This window comes from Sminthopsis crassicaudata, chromosome 3 (assembly GCF_048593235.1).
Source record: "Sminthopsis crassicaudata isolate SCR6 chromosome 3, ASM4859323v1, whole genome shotgun sequence".
NCBI classification, from domain to species: Eukaryota; Metazoa; Chordata; class Mammalia; order Dasyuromorphia; family Dasyuridae; genus Sminthopsis; species Sminthopsis crassicaudata.
The window spans coordinates 286,048,692-286,057,724 of NC_133619.1; the positions used below are offsets into that span (position 1 = coordinate 286,048,692).

The 9,033-nt window shown below is 34.4% G+C and overlaps 1 long non-coding RNA gene across 1 annotated transcript in view; it reads left to right on the top strand.

Moving 5' to 3' along the window:
• Positions 1-726, top strand: part of LOC141561374 (uncharacterized) — a 238,867-nt gene extending 238,141 nt beyond the window's left edge. The window contains exon 5 of the long non-coding RNA XR_012488036.1: positions 689-726. This is a non-coding gene — a long non-coding RNA (uncharacterized LOC141561374). The remainder of the gene's footprint in view (positions 1-688) is intronic.
• The last annotated feature ends 8,307 nt before the right edge of the window (positions 727-9,033 follow it).

Below are 9,033 nucleotides of genomic sequence, written 5' to 3' on the forward strand. Positions count from 1 at the left end.
GATTGGGAACATGTCTCTTCAAGCAATGACCAAGTGAAATTGGATTTAGAAAGAAAATGGAGACTTGATTGTAGCTCTTAGACCCCAGGAGATAAAGCAAAAATAAATTGAGCAAAGAGGGATCTCTATATGAGAAGACATTATCTCAAAATACATTAAAAAATTGCTGGATTTCAGGAAAATCGGAAACAATAATTCAAGCATTGAAATACATAAGGAGAGGTAAATTGACACAAAAATACTATGAAATTCACAATTACCTTGCCATTTGATATCCCTCGCTTTATGCTTATAATCTCTGAGCAATTTCAGGATATTTATGCTTCTCAACATCTTGGCAGTAGAGGAGAAATCCATGATGTCCCAACTGGGTCAATTTTGCAATTCTAAATACCCAGGTATTAGGTTCATAGACACAAATTCTCACTTTCCTTTCATCAGTGTAAAAAAAAAATGCTTCCAAGAATGGCAGCTACCTTAGTGAGCTATATTGTGAATATGAATTTTATATTTGGAGCTTTACAGATTCTCTGTGTCACACTGAAGAGCACTCATGCAAATGTAAATGTTTTGCTTTAGAAAAGATCTTAAAGCTAATTAGGCCTTTCTAGACTTTTTTAGAAGGAGGATTAATGTTTCATTTTCTTCTTCTTTCCTTTCACTTCATTCCTTTCTGAAATATAAAAAGTGATGAAAGTGAAGAAAGCAATTGGTCATCTGATGAGGGTGAGTCCCGCCACTTATTTTGTGTATTTGTTGATTTCAGTATAGTGAGATCATAAGATTATTGAATGTTTTTAGAAAAAACTAGTTTATTGCAAAAAATAATACAAACCCATGCAACTGGATAACACAACTACAGAGTGAACATTGAGATGTGGCCAGCTATAAACTGGCCGGGATTCAGTGTACATAACGATAAATTGCCAATTTCTTCAAAATGTATATATATTTATACATGAAATTATATTCCTGAAAGTACATCTTTCTCCCCTGCAAATAGCTCTTTTGTTCAGCTGTGTATTTTTTAGTTTATAGTTTTTGCTACTTTTTTTTTGTTTCCTCTGAACACCATATCAAGTTGGAATTAAAAATTGATATATTTATGAATATAAAGTAAGATAAATTCATATATTTTCATATTATACACATACACATAACTCTCCTTTACACATACACACACGTTTCCTACAACAGTTAAGATTGCTTGAATTCCTCCCCGAATCCTCCTATGATAGCAATTCTGAGCAAACAGCAACCTTAATGAGTGAAAAGAGCATGCTTTAATGGGTCTTCCCTTAGTAGAGAACACTAAAGTATATTTATGAGTTTCCAATTTAGAAATAATTAAGAGAAACCTTCAATTCTATGAAATATCTAAAGTCTCAAAGTTTTTGCTGCTTCAGTCTTTTTCTTCACACCAAAATGTCTCATACAGGCTGACTTGAGCAATATGGTCAGCATTTGAGTTTCCTTTGCTCTCCCCCTTTTTATTTGTCATGGGTATGTTGTGCTCTTAATTACACTAACAAAATCCATGTTTGGTCATATTATACAGTGAGTTGACTTCTATGGATTATTGACACACACTGATACTCATATCTTAGGACAAAAATATTTTAGCTGCTTGTTGGCAAAGGTGATGTCCATCTTCATCTTTGCTTCCTTTGCATCCCAGGGAGTGTAGATGGTTTACTATGTTTCCCAAAATGATTTTATTTCCAAGAAATTGCCCCACAGGTCGAAATATCTGTCATAGAGTGTTTTAGATTTCAGTGACATTTTAACTTTTGCAGTAAAGAAGCATGCAAGTCGTTAGCCCTTCGAATTGATCATACATATTTGGGGGGAAGGAAGAGGTCCTAGAAACCTGTACCTGTGTCATTGTAAGGAACCACATGAGAAAACTATCACTTTCAAAACTTGTCTGATTTATGCATTTGACTGCTTCTTTGGTTTGTTATTGGATATTTTTATACTTACAGATATATTGGAATCGTATTTTCATTACCGTCATAACAACACACCTGAGTCAAACAGGATAAAAGATGAGAAAAAGTGAGCTTCCCTTCTTCCCCAAACACTTTATTCCAATTAGCTCTGTAAGGAGGACCTCAAAAGGTTCAGAATACCTTCATTTTTTTAGAGAAGAAGATACCTTGTATAAAGAATGTACATACCTTCAAATGGAAGGGACATTTCCTTGAAATTTAGAGGTCTCGAATTCAAAAATAGACTTCTCATATATCACCAGCAACATTTCCTTCTTTTAAAATATTTGCATAGTCACTGGGTTGTGACTATGAGTTGTGGAGTATCAGACACTTATTTTTAAGGGTTTCAGATTCGAACTGAAACTGAACTCAGGCCTCCTGACTCCAATGTCTGGTGCACTTTCCAATGTCCCTTCTAGCTGCTGTAACATTATGTTTTACTTTAAGTATAAGTATTTTTCTACATTCTCTATTATCATATTGACTGATTAGAAACCATATGATGCTTCAGTCATTCCAGAGAACAGAATTTTTGGAGGTAATATTCCTTGATTGGGGAGAAGATATGTCTCTTAAAGCAGTGATTGAGTGAAATGGGATTAAGAAAGAAAGTGGAAGCTTAATTGTAGCTCTTACCCCATAGCACTTAAAGCAAAAATAAGTTGAGTAGAGAGGGATCTCTACCTGAGAGGACATTAACTCACACCACAGTAAAAAAGTGCTTGATGACAGGAAAATCGGACCCAATAATTCAGGCATTCAAATACCTAAGGATTGTTAAATTGCCACAAAAATACTATGAAATTCACAATTAACTTGCCATATCCTATCCCCTGCTTTATGCTTATAATCTCTGAAAAATTTCGGGATATTTCTCCTTCTCAACATCTTGGCTGTAGAGGAGAAATCCATGATGTCCCAACTGGGTCAACTTTGCAATTCTAAATATCCAGGTATTAGGTTCATAGACACAAATTCTCACTTTCCTTTCATCAGTGTAAAAAAAAAAATGCTTCCGGGAATGGCAGCTACCTTGGTGTGAGCTATATTGTGAATATGAATTTTATATTTGGAGCTTTACAGATTCTCTGTGTCACACTGAAGAGCACTCATGCAAATGTAAATGATGTTTTGTTTTAGAAAAGATCTTAAATCTAGTTAGGCCTTTCTAGACTCTTTTAGAAAGAGGATTAATGTTTCATTTTCTTCTTCTTTCTTTTCACTTCATTCCTTGCTGAAATATAAAAAGTAATGAAAGTGAAGAAAGCAATTGGTCATCTGATGAGGGTGAGTCCTGCCACTTATTTTGTGTATTTGTTGATTTCAGTATAGTGAGATCATAAGAAGATTATTGAATGTTTTTAGAAAAACTAGTTTATTGCAAAAAATAATACAAACCCATGCAACTGGATAAGAAAACTACAGAGTGAACACTGAGATGTGGCCAGCTATAAACTGGCCAGGATTCAGTGTACATAACGATAAATTGCCAATTTCTTCAAAATGTATATATTTATACATGAAATTATATTCCTGAAAGTACATCTTTCTCCCCTGCAAATAGCTCTTTTGTTCAGCTGTGTATTTTTTTAGTTTATAGTTTTTGCTACTTTTTTTTTTGTTTCCTCTGAACACCATATCAAGTTGGAATTAAAAATTGATATATTTATGAATATAAAGTAAGATAAATTCATATATTTTCATATTATACACATACACATAACTCTCCTTTACACATACACACACGTTTCCTACAACAGTTAAGATTGCTTGAATTCCTCCCCGAATCCTCCAATGATAGCAATTCTGAGCAAACAGCAACCTTAATGAGTGAAATGAGCATGCTTAGGAGGGTCTTCCCTTAGTAGAGAACACTAAAGTATATTTGTCAGTTTCCAATTTAGAAATAATTAAGAGAAACATTCAATTCTATGAAATATCTAAAGTCTCAAAGTTTTTGCTGCTTCAGTCTTTTTCTTCGCACCAAAATGTCTCATACAGGCTGACTTGAGCAATATGGTCAGCATTTGAGTGTCCTTTGCTCTCCCCCTTTTTATTTGTCAGGGGTATGTTGTGCTCTAAATTACACTAACAAACTCCATGTTTGGTCATATTATGCATTGAGTGGATTCTGTAGATTATTGACACACACTGATAATCACATCTTAGGAGAAAAAGTATTTTAGCTGCTTGTTGGCAAAGGTGATGTCCATCTTCATCTTAGCTTCCTTTGCATCCCAGGGAGTGTAGATGGTTTACTATGTTTCCCAAAATGATTTTATTTCCAAGAAATTGCCCCACAGGTCGAAATATCTGTCATAGAGTGTTTTAGATTTCAGTGACATTTTAACTTTTGCAGTAAAGAAGCATGCAAGTCGTTAGCCCTTCGAGTTGATCATAAATATTTGGGGGGAAGGAAGAGGTCCTAGAAACCTGTACCTGTGTCATTGTAAGGAACCACATGAGAAAACTATCACTTTCAAAACTTGTCTGATTTATGCATTTGACTGCTTCTTTGGTTTGTTATTGGATATTTTTATACTTACAGATATATTGGAATCGTATCTTCATTACCGTCATAACAACACACCTGAGTCAAACAGGATAAAAGATGAGAAAAAGTGAGCTTCCCTTCTTCCCCAAACACTTTATTCCAATTAGCTCTGTAAGGAGGACCTCAAAAGGTTCAGAATACCTTCATTTTTTTAGAGAAGAAGATACCTTGTATAAAGAATGTACATACCTTCAAATGGAAGGGACATTTCCTTGAAATTTAGAGGTCTCGAATTCAAAAATAGACTTCTCATATATCACCAGCAACATTTCCTTCTTTTAAAATATTTGCATAGTCACTGGGTTGTGACTATGAGTTGTGGAGTATCAGACACTTATTTTTAAGGGTTTCAGATTCGAACTGAAACTGAACTCAGGCCTCCTGACTCCAATGTCTGGTGCACTTTCCAATGTCCCTTCTAGCTGCTGTAACATTATGTTTTACTTTAAGTATAAGTATTTTTCTACATTCTCTATTATCATATTGACTGATTAGAAACCATATGATGCTTCAGTCATTCCAGAGAACAGAATTTTTGGAGGTAATATTCCTTGATTGGGGAGAAGATATGTCTCTTAAAGCAGTGATTGAGTGAAATGGGATTAAGAAAGAAAGTGGAAGCTTAATTGTAGCTCTTACCCCATAGCACTTAAAGCAAAAATAAGTTGAGTAGAGAGGGATCTCTACCTGAGAGGACATTAACTCACACCACAGTAAAAAAGTGCTTGATGACAGGAAAATCGGACCCAATAATTCAGGCATTCAAATACCTAAGGATTGTTAAATTGCCACAAAAATACTATGAAATTCACAATTAACTTGCCATATCCTATCCCCTGCTTTATGCTTATAATCTCTGAAAAATTTCGGGATATTTCTCCTTCTCAACATCTTGGCTGTAGAGGAGAAATCCATGATGTCCCAACTGGGTCAACTTTGCAATTCTAAATATCCAGGTATTAGGTTCATAGACACAAATTCTCACTTTCCTTTCATCAGTGTAAAAAAAAAAAATGCTTCCGGGAATGGCAGCTACCTTGGTGTGAGCTATATTGTGAATATGAATTTTATATTTGGAGCTTTACAGATTCTCTGTGTCACACTGAAGAGCACTCATGCAAATGTAAATGATGTTTTGTTTTAGAAAAGATCTTAAATCTAGTTAGGCCTTTCTAGACTCTTTTAGAAAGAGACATTAATGTTTCATTTTCTTCTTCTTTCTTTTCACTTCATTCCTTGCTGAAATATAAAAAGTAATGAAAGTGAAGAAAGCAATTGGTCATCTGATGAGGGTGAGTCCTGCCACTTATTTTGTGTATTTGTTGATTTCAGTATAGTGAGATCATAAGAAGATTATTGAATGTTTTTAGAAAAACTAGTTTATTGCAAAAAATAATACAAACCCATGCAACTGGATAAGAAAACTACAGAGTGAACACTGAGATGTGGCCAGCTATAAACTGGCCAGGATTCAGTGTACATAACGATAAATTGCCAATTTCTTCAAAATGTATATATTTATACATGAAATTATATTCCTGAAAGTACATCTTTCTCCCCTGCAAATAGCTCTTTTGTTCAGCTGTGTATTTTTTTAGTTTATAGTTTTTGCTACTTTTTTTTTTTGTTTCCTCTGAACACCATATCAAGTTGGAATTAAAAATTGATATATTTATGAATATAAAGTAAGATAAATTCATATATTTTCATATTATACACATACACATAACTCTCCTTTACACATACACACACGTTTCCTACAACAGTTAAGATTGCTTGAATTCCTCCCCGAATCCTCCAATGATAGCAATTCTGAGCAAACAGCAACCTTAATGAGTGAAATGAGCATGCTTAGGAGGGTCTTCCCTTAGTAGAGAACACTAAAGTATATTTGTCAGTTTCCAATTTAGAAATAATTAAGAGAAACATTCAATTCTATGAAATATCTAAAGTCTCAAAGTTTTTGCTGCTTCAGTCTTTTTCTTCGCACCAAAATGTCTCATACAGGCTGACTTGAGCAATATGGTCAGCATTTGAGTGTCCTTTGCTCTCCCCCTTTTTATTTGTCAGGGGTATGTTGTGCTCTAAATTACACTAACAAACTCCATGTTTGGTCATATTATGCATTGAGTGGATTCTGTAGATTATTGACACACACTGATAATCACATCTTAGGAGAAAAAGTATTTTAGCTGCTTGTTGGCAAAGGTGATGTCCATCTTCATCTTAGCTTCCTTTGCATCCCAGGGAGTGTAGATGGTTTACTATGTTTCCCAAAATGATTTTATTTCCAAGAAATTGCCCCACAGGTCGAAATATCTGTCATAGAGTGTTTTAGATTTCAGTGACATTTTAACTTTTGCAGTAAAGAAGCATGCAAGTCGTTAGCCCTTCGAGTTGATCATAAATATTTGGGGGGAAGGAAGAGGTCCTAGAAACCTGTACCTGTGTCATTGTAAGGAACCACATGAGAAAACTATCACTTTCAAAACTTGTCTGATTTATGCATTTGACTGCTTCTTTGGTTTGTTATTGGATATTTTTATACTTACAGATATATTGGAATCGTATTTTCATTACCGTCATAACAACACACCTGAGTCAAACAGGATAAAAGATGAGAAAAAGTGAGCTTCCCTTCTTCCCCAAACACTTTATTCCAATTAGCTCTGTAAGGAGGACCTCAAAAGGTTCAGAATACCTTCATTTTTTTAGAGAAGAAGATACCTTGTATGAAGAATGTACATACCTTCAAATGGAAGGGACATTTCCTTGAAATTTAGAGGTCTCGAATTCAAAAATAGACTTCTCATATATCACCAGCAACATTTCCTTCTTTTAAAATATTTGCATAGTCACTGGGTTGTGACTATGAGTTGTGGAGTATCAGACACTTATTTTTAAGGGTTTCAGATTCGAACTGAAACTGAACTCAGGCCTCCTGACTCCAATGTCTGGTGCACTTTCCAATGTCCCTTCTAGCTGCTGTAACATTATGTTTTACTTTAAGTATAAGTATTTTTCTACATTCTCTATTATCATATTGACTGATTAGAAACCATATGATGCTTCAGTCATTCCAGAGAACAGAATTTTTGGAGGTAATATTCCTTGATTGGGGAGAAGATATGTCTCTTAAAGCAGTGATTGAGTGAAATGGGATTAAGAAAGAAAGTGGAAGCTTAATTGTAGCTCTTACCCCATAGCACTTAAAGCAAAAATAAGTTGAGTAGAGAGGGATCTCTACCTGAGAGGACATTAACTCACACCACAGTAAAAAAGTGCTTGATGACAGGAAAATCGGACCCAATAATTCAGGCATTCAAATACCTAAGGATTGTTAAATTGCCACAAAAATACTATGAAATTCACAATTAACTTGCCATATCCTATCCCCTGCTTTATGCTTATAATCTCTGAAAAATTTCGGGATATTTCTCCTTCTCAACATCTTGGCTGTAGAGGAGAAATCCATGATGTCCCAACTGGGTCAACTTTGCAATTCTAAATATCCAGGTATTAGGTTCATAGACACAAATTCTCACTTTCCTTTCATCAGTGTAAAAAAAAAAAATGCTTCCGGGAATGGCAGCTACCTTGGTGTGAGCTATATTGTGAATATGAATTTTATATTTGGAGCTTTACAGATTCTCTGTGTCACACTGAAGAGCACTCATGCAAATGTAAATGATGTTTTGTTTTAGAAAAGATCTTAAATCTAGTTAGGCCTTTCTAGACTCTTTTAGAAAGAGGATTAATGTTTCATTTTCTTCTTCTTTCTTTTCACTTCATTCCTTGCTGAAATATAAAAAGTAATGAAAGTGAAGAAAGCAATTGGTCATCTGATGAGGGTGAGTCCTGCCACTTATTTTGTGTATTTGTTGATTTCAGTATAGTGAGATCATAAGAAGATTATTGAATGTTTTTAGAAAAACTAGTTTATTGCAAAAAATAATACAAACCCATGGAACTGGATAAGAAAACTACAGAGTGAACACTGAGATGTGGCCAGCTATAAACTGGCCAGGATTCAGTGTACATAACGATAAATTGCCAATTTCTTCAAAATGTATATATTTATACATGAAATTATATTCCTGAAAGTACATCTTTCTCCCCTGCAAATAGCTCTTTTGTTCAGCTGTGTATTTTTTTAGTTTATAGTTTTTGCTACTTTTTTTTTTGTTTCCTCTGAACACCATATCAAGTTGGAATTAAAAATTGATATATTTATGAATATAAAGTAAGATAAATTCATATATTTTCATATTATACACATACACATAACTCTCCTTTACACATACACACACGTTTCCTACAACAGTTAAGATTGCTTGAATTCCTCCCCGAATCCTCCAATGATAGCAATTCTGAGCAAACAGCAACCTTAATGAGTGAAATGAGCATGCTTAGGAGGGTCTTCCCTTAGTAGAGAACACTAAAGTATATTTGTCAGTTTCCAATTTAGAAATAATTAAGAGAAAC